Here is a 15,127-nt window from a genome sequence, read left to right as displayed (position 1 = left end):
TAAAAGTGAAAAAAATGATTATTGGAAAACACGTTATAAGCTGTTTTCCAACAACATATTCGATGAAATAATATATATAGACCTTTTCACTATTTCGTGAGGTAGAGTTTCCAAAAATTTCTCGACTCAAGTGCATCAAATCAAAGTATAGAGAAAATGTTGTAATGTATACAAGGAAGAACCAATAATAACAACAAAATAATGATAATCGAAATACAATTAAAAACTTATGACAAGAACTAAAAGGGTATGCTTAGTACTACAATAGGCACTAACAAGCGTAAACTTTCATTAGGCAAGACAATACTTTACTCTACTAAGCTTCTATTCCTTTTTATCTAGAATCATGTCTTCGATAATATAAAGTTGTGTAATGTCTTATCTAATCACTTATTTTCAAATACTTTGAAATACAACTTCAAGTTAGATTAGAATTTTTACGGAGTAGCACAAATTTTTAAATATGATAAAAAATTATGTCGAGAAAATCAATAATTTACTCGAATCTAGAGGATGAGAGGGTGTTCTTTGGAATTTCTTTGGCAAAAAGATATGTAGTACATATAAGGTTTATATTTTTCGTAAATCTGCTAAACACGAGACTAGAAGTTGGCTTAATGATTTATGGATAATTCAAAATCAATTTTAAAACTAAGAAATTAATAACAGATAATTTTTCATAGTTAAACAAAAAAATCTCATTTAGATATAAATTATCAACGGATTTTAAAATAATTCAATTAGCTAGGAATTTTTTAGCAACAAATTAACTAAATATTACTGAAAAACTTTGTAGCTAATTCCATTTTCTTATAATTCAGTCAGAGATTCTAAATTTAAATTATAGCAAATTCGTACACTGGTCCTAATTGTGTTGATGTTCAATTAGGTACATTTCTAAAATATTTTGGTTTAATATTGGATTTCTTAAAATGCTAGATATAAGCTAATTAATTTTGATATGATTTTATTTTTTCTTTCAAATTTTGATTTATAAATTCAGTTTGTTTGATTTGGATATTGAATTATAATTTTCTTTCTTTTTGTATCTTTAAAGAAACTAAAATAGCAGTAATTACCTTGAATTTTACTAGTATATATATTATTTAAAAAATCACCTTTGGTCAATATTTCGTGGTGGTTGCTCAATTGTCTATGCCTATAATATACAACAAATATTATGACTATTCCATAGCCTTTGTCAATAAAATGGTACCATCTTGACTAAGATTATTAAACGTATACATTAATAAACAAAATAAGCCCCACGTTATTCACATTTAGGGTGTGTCTAGTGCCAACGAAAATATTTTTTTTTAAAAATAAATAGCTTTCTATTTACTTTTTGATATTTAATAAACAGGTAAAGAAGAGAATATATATGTAACTTAGCAAAATCATGACAAGAGTGAAAAGGTTAAGGATTGAGAGTTGGGCGAGTCCGATGGGTGGGAAGGAGATCATATGAAATTTATTTTTTCTATTTTTATTAGAAAAGTTATTTGTGATACCCTTATTAATATCCATATTCTGACCTTTAATAAAAATAACTTTATTTCATAATTTATCTTGCTTCAATAATATTGCTAGATCCTAGCATGTTGATAAGATTCAATCCTCCAATGCTCTCTTTGTGATGCCATTTATTCCTAACCAAATAAAGCTTTTACATACGTCAATTGATTTCATAATTTTGGCAGGTATATATATGATGATATGAAGAGTTGTGACCATTAATAAACTTATACCTCAAAAAACATTGTTTTAACAAGTTGGCCCCTTCCAACATAAGTCAATTTTTTTGGTTGTCCATTGATGAATTCTTGACACTATTTTGTATCTTAGAAGTTATCATTCTAATATACTAACGGGTCGTTTGGTACAAAGATTCATAACGCATGAATTAGTAATGCAAGGATAAGTAGTGCAGGAATTAGTAATGCATGGTTTATTTTTATCAAGTGTTTGGTTCATTTTTTTCCACCTCATCTTGTGTTTGGATAATAGCTCTATAAAAAGTTTCTTTCCAATACCCTTGAATTATTATGTAATTAGATCAAGGTAGATAATTGCCGGACAATATTAATTATAACCTTCTAAGTAACTATGAGAAGAACAATTAAGTTGTCTTGTTTGTTATTTTTTTCACTTGAATCATTTGACGATAAATAATTGTCATCTTAATAAATTGATCACTCACAAAAGATAATTTTTCAATTAAAAAAGAGAGAAGACATAAAGACACCATCAAGTTGTCTCGTACTTGCATAAAGACACCTTAATTTTTAAAGTGTCCTATCACCCCACCAAACTATTTAATATCTTTGTAAATGGGTCATTTTGACCCGTTCCCTCATCTATGTAGTGGCGCATGTTGCTCACTCCTATGATATAAAATTCAATCCGACCAGACCAGACCCTATTCTTTGAAGAAAAGTCTTCTTCTCCTTTTGGCATGTACCTTCAAAAAATTTTCATTAATATTCATATTTTCCTGTCAAATGATATCTATATATATATATATGTTAGAGTTTTGTAGGACTTAAATTATTTTTATTCAATAATTAAGAATGCATAAAAAAATATTGTGGGGGTGTAAAGGAATCTGAATCTCTGTCTTCAAAATCATGAGATTCGGTGTAAAGTACTTTTCTTATGGCATGCTCCGGTTGATGAATCTTTTTATGTCATAATCGAAGGCCAAGATTCTTGGCAAGTGATAAAACCTATCATGTGAGTGCAATTACCGACCAATTTGAAAATTTTATTGTTTAGGTAGGCAACTTTAATTTGTAAAACCATCATGAAAGAAGTTACTAGAAATGTTGACCATCAAGGAAGACACTAGAAGTGAACTTTTTATTTTATTTTCTGGTTGATTGGATTTCCTAATTTCTGTTTGAGAGTATTATACTCCTTTATTTGGTAGCAAGGTAGTAATATGATAATTTCCATCATTTGGTAGTTTCATACGTAATGTAATGTTAATGATTCCTGCCAAGGAAATTCTGAATTTGGATCAATAGTTTTTTGGATTAGGAATGAATGAACATTGATTTAATATGTTCGTATTGAACTTGGTCGAGGTGAAAGTTATGCAGGTGGAATTAGATTATTTTGGTTTTAAATTTTGGGAAGATGACATAAATTGATTAAACAATTAATAATAATAAAAAATAATGACACATTGCGCTTTTAAATTGGTCCGTGGCAGTCAATATACTGCCTGACGCGTCTTATGTGCGTGGTTACAACCCAGACTAGGAAATGGGTCAAAATGGCCCATTTACAAAGATATTAAATTGTTTTGTAGGGTGATAGAATACTTTAAAAGTTAAGGTGTCTTTATGCAAATACTAGACAACGTTGATGGTGTGTCTATGTCTTTTCTCATTAAAAAAAAATAAACCATCTACTTTTAAAATATAAAAAACGGTCAACAATGGTAAAATTGAATAAACCATTTACATGTACACATAAAATTACAAGTTTTAGTTTAACACACACACACACAATTTAGATCATAAATTTCATATACAAATATACAACTCACATTTCAAATTTATATTAATTTGTATTGGATTTATTAGTAACAAACAATTCTCTCGACATAATTTGTAAGCAAATTTATTTAAGTAAACTTACAAGAACAAAAATAAATCATAAAATCAAGAAAATACACAAAATAATTAAAATGATTTGAGGGATTTTTTGTCTTTACATAGTTTGTCCCATGGTATTGTATCCTTATGTATTACTAATACCTTCAAATGGAAGGTATTAGTAATACATCCTATAATACCATGTTGGAGGTATAACTAATCCATAGATTAGTTATACATAGACTCAAATTCCTACCAAACACGGTACTAAATAATACCTTACATAATCCATGGACTATTTCTTCTAATGCAGCCTACCAAACGATCCTTAACATTTTTAATAGCTAAGAGGATACCAAGAAGGACGTACTAATACCACTACCCGTTAAGTCTAATGAGTTATTCACATAGGTATAGTCCTAATCATTTGGTCTATGCATACATCGCTTTGTTTAGGAGGTTGACTGCTTATTTTAGATATCTGAATGACAATTCAATATCACTATATCCTAAATTCTCTCTTACTACTACAAAAAAATAGTAAATACCGACCTAAAAATTATTGACTTCAAATGAAGTTCGGTAATTTTCGATCTCTGAAAGTCGGTATTGTTAAAAATAATAAATAATTAAAAAAACTTTAGCAAACTGACTTCAAGAGGTCAGAATTTTTCTCAAAAAAATGAATTACAATAATAAAAACCGACCTCTTGATTAGGGCTGGACATAATATGGTTCAAACCGAAAAAATCGATTGAACCGATTTATTTTTAATTTCAGTTTTGGTTTTTTCGGTTATTTCGATCGATTTCGATTTTGAATTTTTACATTTCAATTTTTCGGTTCAGTTTTTGATTTTTAGATTTAAAAATTCAGTTAATTAAAAAAACGAAATTATATATATATATATATATATATATATATATATATATATATATATATATTTTACCTCATAAGTCCATAACCCATTTCTAATCCTCCCAGTCGGCTCATCCAATTATTCGTCAGCCCAAGCCCAACTACCTAAATTCCTATTATTCTCAGCAGTCAGCCCAACTATCCAAATTTCTAACCCAATTACCCAAGCCGATTTCCTATCAATTGATAAATCTCTAAATTGACAAATCCCTAAATTGATAACTGATACGCCGTAAGTTTGTAACGCCGGTGGCCTCTCAATTCTGAGTAAGTCAGTAAACGCAGTCACGTAGATACGCTAACGTCAGCCGTCGTGGCTGGTCGCCGAGAGCCCGAGACACTGACTCATAACATACGTCGGTCGCTGGCTCGACGCAGCCCGTCACTTCCGTCTTATCGTCAGTTCGTCACTCTCACTCATCTCTCAACTCTTAGCTATCGTTTGTCGTCACTCTTAACTGTAAGTTAGTCAAATCGTCTTAAACTCTCATCAGTCATCTCTCAATTCTCATGTACTGATCCTATAGTTGTTCCTTGTGCTCTTGCTTTTGCTTTTGTGAAAATTGTTTGTTTTTTTGTAACAAAGCTGAGGGCTATTGTGATTTTGTGAGGCCTAAACCAATAAACCTGTACATTTGTTGATTGTTGTTCTTGTTGTTTGTTTCACTTTTTTTTATAGATGACACAAACTGGAAGTAAGGGAAGTGAAAGTGGAGCTTCTAATGAGAGCATACCTTACACCTCATCTCCCAGTGAAGTTGAAGTTGATGTTGATACTTCAAAGAAAAGAAAAACCATGGAAGCTAGAGCTAATTGTTGGAAGCATTTTGAAAAGTTCACCGATGAAAATGAAGCTAGTAAAGCCAAATGCAAGTATTGTGCAAAAGCTAATGCAGCTTCTACATCATCTAATTATACGTCATCAATGAATACTAATATGAGAACATGTCCTAAATTTCTTCATGACACAGTAGATAAAGGTCAAAATCTAATTAATTTTCTACCATCTTCAACGGGAGCAAAGGAAGGGGTCATTAGCACTTGAAAAATTGACCAAGCACAAAGTAGGAAAGCTTTAACCAAAATGATAATTGTTGAAGAGCTACCATTTAGTTTTGTTGAGAAAGAGGGTTTTAAAAACTTCATGAGAGTTACAATGCCGCAATTTTATATTCTTTCTCATAGAACTGTGATGAGAGATTGTTATGAACTATACCTCAAAGAAAAAAAAACTATTGAAGAAGATTTTCAAAGAAGCACGTCCAAAAGTTTGTCTTACAACAGATACTTGGCCTCAATACAAAAAATAAATTACATTTATTTGACAACCCACTTTATAGATAGAAATTAAATTTTGCATAAAAGAATAATAAATTTTTGTCCTATTTCTAGTCATAAGGGCATGGATATGACGACTTGCATTACTAATTATTTGCTTGAATGAGGTTTGGATAATGTGTTTACTATTAAAGTTGATAATGCTAGTTCTAATGATGTTACTGTGAAAGAAATGTCTAAAAATTGAGCAATTGGGAAACTAACATTATGGATGATGACCATCTTCATGTGAGGTGTATGACACATATCCTTAATCTTATTGTGCAAGTTGGTTTGAAGGAAATTGGTAAGTCTGTCAAGCTAGTGAGACAAGACGTGAAATACATTAAACAATCTCCCGCAAGACTTAGAAAGGTTAAAGAATGTTGTGAATCTGAATTGATAACTTGTAAAAAATCATTATATTTAGATGTTCCTACTAGGTAGAACTCTACATATTCGATGCTTGATTAGCACAACATTTTGAGCTTGCATTTGAAATATATAGTTTTTATGATATTGGATACTTGAATCATCTTCGTACCTTTGGTTCTGATTCTTCTGAAAATAAAGATGGAAATAGTGTTGACGATGGAACTAGTATTGAAGATGAAACTAGTGTTGAAGATGGAACTACTGCAAATATTCTTTCAAGTGTTGACTGGAAAAATGTGAGGTCAATGGTGAAATTTCTTAAAACTTTTTATGTACTTACTTTGAAGGTCTGTGGTTCTAATTATGTCACTAGCAATACATACTTTATTGAAATTGCTGAACTGAATCTTATTTTGAAAGAGATGATGACAAATGCAGATCGTAATTTGAAAGAAATGACGGAAAGTATGAATGAGAAGTTCAAAAAGTATTGGGGTGAACAACAAAAAATGAACAAGATGATCTTTATTTCATCTGTATTGGATCACCGTAACAAGCTTGATTATGTTCCATTTGCAACTGTGGATATGTTTGGAAAATAAGTTGGGAAAAGCTATGTTCAGAAGTGAAAAAAATACATGAACAAACTGTTTGAGTATTATGTCAAGAAATCCCCAAAAAGCTCTTTACATGTACCATCTTTTGTTGGGTTTTATTTGCCCTGATTTCTTACCATAAATAGGTTTTCCTTTTAGGAAAAGGTTTTGAATTGACTATTCTTTTTTTGGTAGGAAAAGGTTTAGGGCTCTATAAATAGAGGCATGTTCCTTCTAACTTAATTAGCATTCACAATGTAGTTTTAAGGGCTTTGAGAGTTTTGGTTAGAGGGAGAATTTGTGAACCTCTCATGTATTCCGAGTGAATTGGTTGAGGTTGTTTCCCTCTGTATTTTGTACTCTCATGTTTATAGTGGATTGCTTATCTCCTTTGTGGACGTAGGTCGATTGACCGAACCACGTTAAATCTTTGTGTCTTTTGGTATATTTCTCGTTGTCTTCTTACTCGTGGTCTTTCGAGGTTTACTTTGCTAGCTTCCGCATTTACACCTGCTTATTTCCGGTCCTAACAAGTGGTATCAGAGCCAGATTCAATGATGGAGTCAGGTGTAGTGGTTCGATAATCGATGATTGAACCAAGTTAGAAAGAGGTGTTCATCTTGACGGGTGTAGTTCTAGCCGCAACCTTTTTGACAGTAATGAAGATTTTGTTGGAGAAATTGTTTCAGAGAGGTTCTCTGTGTTAAGACATAAATTTTGTAAAGGAGATTATGGAGAGGAGAAGCAAGTTGTTGAAGATTAAGTAAAGAAGGTGGACAAATTTATTTTGTCAGAAATTCAGGCCAAGGGGGAGATTTGTTGGGTTTTATTTGCCCTGATTTCTTACCATAAATAGGTTTTCCTTTTAGGAAAAGGTTTTGAATTGACTATTCTTTTTTTGGTAGGAAAAGGTTTAGGACTCTATAAATAGAGGCATGTTCCTTCTAACTTAATTAGCATTCACAATGTAGTTTTAAGGGCTTTGAGAGTTTTGGTTAGAGGGAGAATTTGTGAACCTCTCATGTATTCCGAGTGAATTGGTTGAGGTTGTTTCCCTCTGTATTTTGTACTCTCATGTTTATAGTGGATTGCTCATCTCCTTTGTGGACGTAGGTCGATTGACCGAACCACGTTAAATCTTTGTGTCTTTTGGTATATTTCTCGTTGTCTTCTTACTCGTGGTCTTTCGAGGTTTGCTTTGCTAGCTTCCGCATTTACACCTGCTTATTTCTGGTCCTAACATCTTCACCCACTCCATCTGACAATTCATCAAGTATATCGAGTGTGAGTGATTGTGGCAACTTTGTAAATAGAGGAAGAATGAGAACGAAACAACAATTTGAGAAGCATAAAGAAGTTAGTGGAATTTCAGGTAATAAATCAGAATTGAAAAGATATTTTGCGGAAGATATTGAGCCAAATAGTGATAACTTTGATATATTAATATGGTGGAAATTTAATGAGCCGAGATTTCCTATTCTCGCGAAGATGGTTCATGAAGTGTTAGCCATTCCCATTTCACGTGTCGCATCAGAATGTTCATTCAGCACAGGAGGTCGTGTTCTTAATCCCTTTAGGAGTTCATTAACTTCTAAAATTGTGCAATCTCTTATTTGTGTTCAAGATTGACTTAGAAGTGAGTCTTTTCCAATCAATATTGAGGAAGATTTAGAGTATCTTGAACAACTTGAACTTGGTAAGAATTTGATATTTGTATTAACTATATTGAAAATAATTTTGTCAATTGTGTTTCTTAACAACTAACAAATTCTTTCATATTTTTTTTTGATTTTGCTTGTAGTGAGACTGAATCTAGTATAATTGATATATAGTTGCAGCTTGTAAGTTCAACTATCAACTAGTGATGTATGGTAACGAGTAAGTAAAGAACTTATTTACATAACTTGCTTGATAGTTTTATATATTCTATTATGAAATGTAGATCATTTGTCTAAAGAGTTCTATTTTCTCACAGGTCCATTAATGTTTTGTTATTTTCTTGGTTGCTATCTGCTAGAACTTGGGAGCTATTGCAATGGAGGTTTCAACGATGTTTTGTTAGCTTTCTAAGTCTCTTTGTTGCTGCAAGTTGCAATCAGCCAAATAATGATGACTTTAGTTTGTAACTAACCCTATTTTAGTGATGGACACAAGTTTGTTGAACTTTCTAGTGTTGTTATCTTTACTTTTGATAGAGGTTGCAACGATGATTTGTTGATTTTCTAAATCTCTTTGTTGCTGTAAGTTGCAATGAGCCAGATAATGATGACTTTAGTTTGTAACTAACTCTATTTTAGTGATGGACACAAGTTTGTTGAACTTTCTAGTGTTGTTGTCTTGACTTTTGATAGTTTTTTTATTATTATTCTTGACCAGTTGTTAATGTTATTGCCTGTTGGATAGAGCTGGGTTATGCTCAATACGTTTATGCTTCAAATTAGCATACAGTGGGATAAAATTGTTGACCCCTTTTGGATTTTTCCATGTTTAAGTGCTTTTATTGCTTAAAGGATCAATATTCAGTATGTCATGATGACTGCTTTGCCTTTTTTTTATAATCTGGCTAGCAACTTAGAAATTCAAAGAAATGAAAAAAAAGGGATAATCTTGCTGACATCTTGTGGATTTTTCATGTTTTACTGATTGAGTCGATATCTAGTTATCACGATGGCCGCTTTACCATTTTTTGTATTAAATTTGATTAAATCAAAACCAAATCGAAATAAATCAAACCGAATTTATAATAACCGAACCAAATTGAATTTATTTCGGTTTGGTTTGATTTCACATTTGGCCAAAACGAAAATTAAAAACCGAATCGATATTTACGAACCGAATCGAACCGACCGAATGGCCAGCCCTACTCTTAATGTCGGTATTAAATAAATAAATAAATAAAAATATTTTATTTATCTCAATTAAATATAACAAAAATTGAGAAATATTTTGATTTAATTTATGTATATTGTGTAAAATAAAAAATAAAAAAATTATAATACTAACTACCGGAAGTTGGTAAAATTAAATAGTATGTAATTAAATTAATTTTCATAAAATTTTTATATAGTCACTTTCAGAAAATTAATAAATTAATATTTTCAATCAACTTTAAATAAATCGTCCTCCAAATGACAATCTTATATATGTTAAAAAATTAACTAATATAAAATACCGACTCATGAAATCGATATTTTTATTTCGTCTAATTACTTTTAATCAATGGGACATCTTGAGGTCGATCTGTTTTACACCTACAATTAATTGTTTAAAAAGGTGTAACAATTTTGTATACTTTTATGAATAAAAAGTTAGATCAATTATTCATATTTAGAGTATGAACTACGTTGATATAAAGACCAACAACAAGTAGTTACTTTTTATGCAAAATAAAGCGGAAAAACCATATTCCGATCTCAGGAGGTCAAATTTTTTCTCAAAAAAATGAATTACGAAAAAAATCGACCTCCTAATTGTCGGTATTATTTTATCAATTAAATATAAAAATAAAATAGAGAATGTAACGACCCGCTAGGTCGTTTTGAGAATTAGGGCTATTTTTACTCTTTCTGAAGAAAAAAAATTAAAGGGGGGTATTTTAACTATTGATAACTACAAGTACCTAGTTGATGAAACTTTTATTAAATAAGTAATATAGATAATAGATTAGTGGGGTTTCACGGGTTAACATACTCTTGTTCAGAAAATAAAAGGGGTGGAGGCAGAAACTTACCGTAAGCGACAAACGAGAGGAAAAACAATAAGAATTGCTCAGGTAAACGCAAGCAATTTTCATTCTTTCTCAATTCTGCATATTAAAATAGGTTGTCAGAGGGCATTAGATTGTTGTTATTATTTTATTCTTATGTTGTTATTTAAGAGTGTTTTTTTTTGTTTTCATGGGTAAGATGTAGTGTATAGTGAGTTGAGAATTTATTTATTATCACGGATTGGGATTTCTAGGGACGTTAGTGTGGTTATTAGGTGATAGTCTAATAAAATCCTAATCGCTAGACGTATTGTGAAAATCTGAAAATTTGATCTGCAAATTTCCCTCCCGTATAATTAATTTTTGCATAAGAATGAGGGGAAAAAGTGTTGAGCCAATCATTGGGCAATGATTACCAATGATTGGCATGTGACAAACAATTTGGCCAAATTGTCACTTGTACAGAATGATAATTAGGAGGAAAACGTTGCAGGCTTGCGACGTTGTGCATCGTTAATGGGTGGAATTATTCTTATTATATTCATTTACAAAATTAATTTACTAGTTTGATATATTGAGATAGGTAATTAATTATTGAATATATATTATATGATCTAAACTTGAATTTTAGTGTATTTAAGAAATTAAGGTTAAATTCTTGGCTTGAAATTTAACAAATTGGCATATAAATTATATCAAGATTTGACGTTTGATTAGAGATATGAGTGAGTTTAGGGTCTATGATATACCTATAATAATTTGAATGTCCACAAACTCGCTTACTTATGAATATTGCATCATTGGTAGATCGTGAACATTACGGAACTTTGCAAAAAGGGAAGGAACTATCTTAAAGATTCGTGACACGAATTCGACACTTGAGGTATGTTAAGGCTTGTTAGACTCGTTGAAGGACGTTTTCCTAATTAAAGATTAAAAATAAAAATAGACAAAGGGGTAAGGGGGAAATATGGTGGTCTCGTATCAATGGTGTGACGAGCATTGGTACGAGTACCGGTGTTATAAAACGGAAAATTAATATTATAGAATGTGGATTGAAATTTGAGAATGCCAAAGCATATGGGCATTAACTGATATATTATTGACTTGAATTCCTTGTGTGATTGTGTTTTATTTATTTCACCCGTATAGTTGTGATAATTGAGGTGGTTATGTATTATATTCATATTGATTGATTGAGATGCATCATCATCCCCTCTATTGAAACAATATTGTGCATATGCATAGAGATGAGACTGAGTATAAGTTGGACACGTGGAGATCGTTCGTGCTGGGGATGGTGAGATGTTATGATTGTAATTTGGGCATGTGGAGACCGTCCGTGCGAAAATTGTTTGATATTATGATAGTGCGTTGAGATCGTCCGCACAGACACGTGGAGATCGTCCGTGTCGGTATATGGACCTCGCGAGTCCCCCATGGGTCATGAACTCTCGATGTATTTCTGAGGTGTATCATGTATATACGGTTGAGTGAGTACTGGGTATTCTGAGACATATCATTACATGACATCATATTGCATTGCATTTCATCCCATCATTCATTCTTGATGACTATATGTTTCGTTTGGTGTTTGGTTTCTTTATTGATGAAACTTAAATAGTAAGTGTAATATATATATATATACTTGTACAATCTAAGAATTTATTTTCTTATATAACTTCCGTCACTACTTCTTCGTTGTCGGTCAATGAGACATACTGGATACAGGTGGTTTTGTACTCATACTACGCTTGTTGCACTCTTTGTGGTGCAGATTCGATTTCGAGTAGAAGCACATCTCGTGGAGCAATTTGAGTCCGAGCTTGGAGTTGTGGTGAGCTGCTTGGCTGTTCCGTGGCCCACACCTCCCTCTATCTTTTATTTATTCTGTTATTAGTATTCAAACCGGATATCCCTTATGTTAGATTTGTCATTTAGTTTCAGACTTGCATCGAATTTTAGAAGCTCTTGTACTTAAGACACCAATTCTTGGGGTGATATATTTTATCTTCCGCATTTCGTACTTATAAGGAACTCAATGTTGGAGATTCTTGCTAAGCGTTGGTCTTTTTTACTCATTTGCTGGTTTAGTTGGGTTAATATGTTGGGTTGGCTTACCTATTGGTTGGGAACATAGGTGCCATCACGACTTGCAAAAATTTTGATCGTGACAAATTTGGTATCGGAGCGCTAGGTTCATCGGTCTCAAAAGTACAAGAGCAATGTCTAGTAGAGTCTTGCGGATCACTATGAAGACGTCCATACCTATCTTCGAGAGGCTATAGGATATTTAGGAAATATTTTGTTCTTTTATTCCTTATCGTGCACACTTGACCTTGTAGAAATTATAATCTTGATTTCTCATTCTCTCTCAGATGGCGAGGAATCGTACATCGGCAAGTGGTGGTCAGGATCCTATTCCTGCGCCTGCTTCTGGGAACACTGTCCGAGGTAGAGGTAGGAGACGAGCTCGAGGTCGGGGTAGGGGCCGTGTTGCAGCACCTGTGGATGTTCAAGTACCAGTAGCTACTCAGGGTCGTGATAGGACCGTACCTCCTGATGCAGAGGTTATTCATGGGGATGTGCAAGATCGTGTCGAGGGGGATGGGCCAGCTCAAGCTCCAACCAATACTATTGTCCCCCCAGTGCTTCAAGATACCTTGGCTCGTATGTTAGGAATCCTAGAGGGGATGGCCCAGGCAGGATCTTTACCTGTCACTTCTGATGGCTCACAGACCCGTGTTGGAGGTCAAACTCCAGATCCGATAGTTGCTCCAAATTCTCAAACTCCCAGGACTTAGCTAGCTGCCACTGTAGCTCCTTGTTTGGATAGTATGGAGTTTCCAGATATGACATCACATTTGGTGAACATGCCTTCTATGACTATTGATGAGCAAAAGATGTTTGGGAGGTTCAGACTAATGAATCCTCCTACTTATACTGGTGACTTAGCTGAGGATGCATATGAATTCATAGTTAGTTGTCATAAGAGGTTGCATAATCTTGGATTAGTGGAGTCTCATGGAGTTGACTACACAGCGTTTCAGATGACTGGCTCTGCTAAGCAGTGGTGGAGGGATTATATTAGTAGTAGGCCAGCTGGATCCCATCCACTATCCTGGACTGAGTTTACTCAGGTATTTCTATCCAAATTTGTTCCACGCAGTGAGAGGGAGCGCAAGAGGGCCGAGTTTGAGGGTTTGCAGCAAAATGGTATGTCAGTTGCAGAGTATGAGGGTAAATTTCATGCCTTGGCTAGGCATGCTTCGATGATACTTCCCACAGAGGCTGAGAGAGTGAGGAGGTTTGTTAAGGGGTTGATTATTCCGATCCGTCTAGGAGTTTCTCAGGTTGCTGCTTCTGGTGTTCCATTCCAGAAAGTGGTAGATGCTGCTAAGGAGTTGGAGATGATTCGACGTGAGGGATTTGAGCAGCGAGAGGGCAAGAGGACTCGTTATTCAGGTGATTATAGTGGTGCTCCACCTAGGAGTCGGGGTTACTTGGGCAGAGGTTATCACCCTCAGTCCAGCAGACCCATTCATGCTGCTATACCAGCGTCTGAGGCTGGTTACGTTGGGCATAACTCTTCTAGATTGGTACATACTTCGCAGGGTTCATCTTCTAGACCTGTAGTTCGTGGAGGGCATTCTGGTCATTCCGGTTCCTCTCATCAGCTGGTGTCTCGTAGGGGTTGCTTTGAGTGTGGTGATATAGGACACTTTGTGAGAGACTGCCCTAGGACCAGACGTGGAGGCTTACATCAGGGTTCTCAGGTTTCGACTTCCAGGGCTGCACAACCTCCAGCTAGGGGTGGTGCACAGAATGGTAGAGGTGGTTCTCATTCAGGTAGAGGTGGTTCTCCTTCTGGTCGAGGTGGTGGTTGTGGAGGTTCACAATCTGATGGAGGTCGTTCTCACTGTTATGCTTTTCCAAGTAGGCCAAAGGCTGAAGCCTCAGATGCTGTTATCACAGGTATTATTCCGGTTTGTCATCGACCAGCTACTGTATTATTTGATCCAGGCTCTACTTATTCTTATGTGTCCACATATTTTGCTCCTAGTCTGGATATATTGTGTGAGTCTCTTGATTTGCCGATACGTGTTTCTACTCCTGTCGGGGATTCTGTAGTTGTAGATCAAGTGTATCGTTTATGTACTGTTACTTTGATGGGGTATGACACTCATGCAGATTTAAAGGTCTTAGAAATGATAGATTTTGATGTAATTCTTGGTATGGATTGGTTATCTTCTTACCACGCAATTTTAAATTGTCATGCCAAGACCATCACTTTAGCTATGCCTAGAATTCCTATAGTAGAATGGAGAGGTACTCTTAGTCATCCTTCTAAGGGTGTGATATCATTCCTTAAGGCTCGTCAGTTGGTACAGAGAGGATGTTTGGCGTACTTGGCCCACATTCGAGATACTAGTATTGAGACTCCTATGCTTGAGTCTATTCCAGTAGTGAGTGAATTTTCAGAAGTATTTCCGACCGATTTGCCAGGTCTTCCACCAGATCGAGATATTGATTTTTGTATTGATGTGGAGCCAGGCACTCTGCCTATTTCCATTCCTCTTTATCGTATGGCACCAGCTGAATTGAAAAAGTTG

This window comes from Solanum lycopersicum, chromosome 8 (genome assembly GCF_036512215.1).
Source record: "Solanum lycopersicum chromosome 8, SLM_r2.1".
Taxonomy (NCBI): Eukaryota; Viridiplantae; Streptophyta; class Magnoliopsida; order Solanales; family Solanaceae; genus Solanum; species Solanum lycopersicum.
This window is presented reverse-complemented; position numbering follows the sequence as displayed.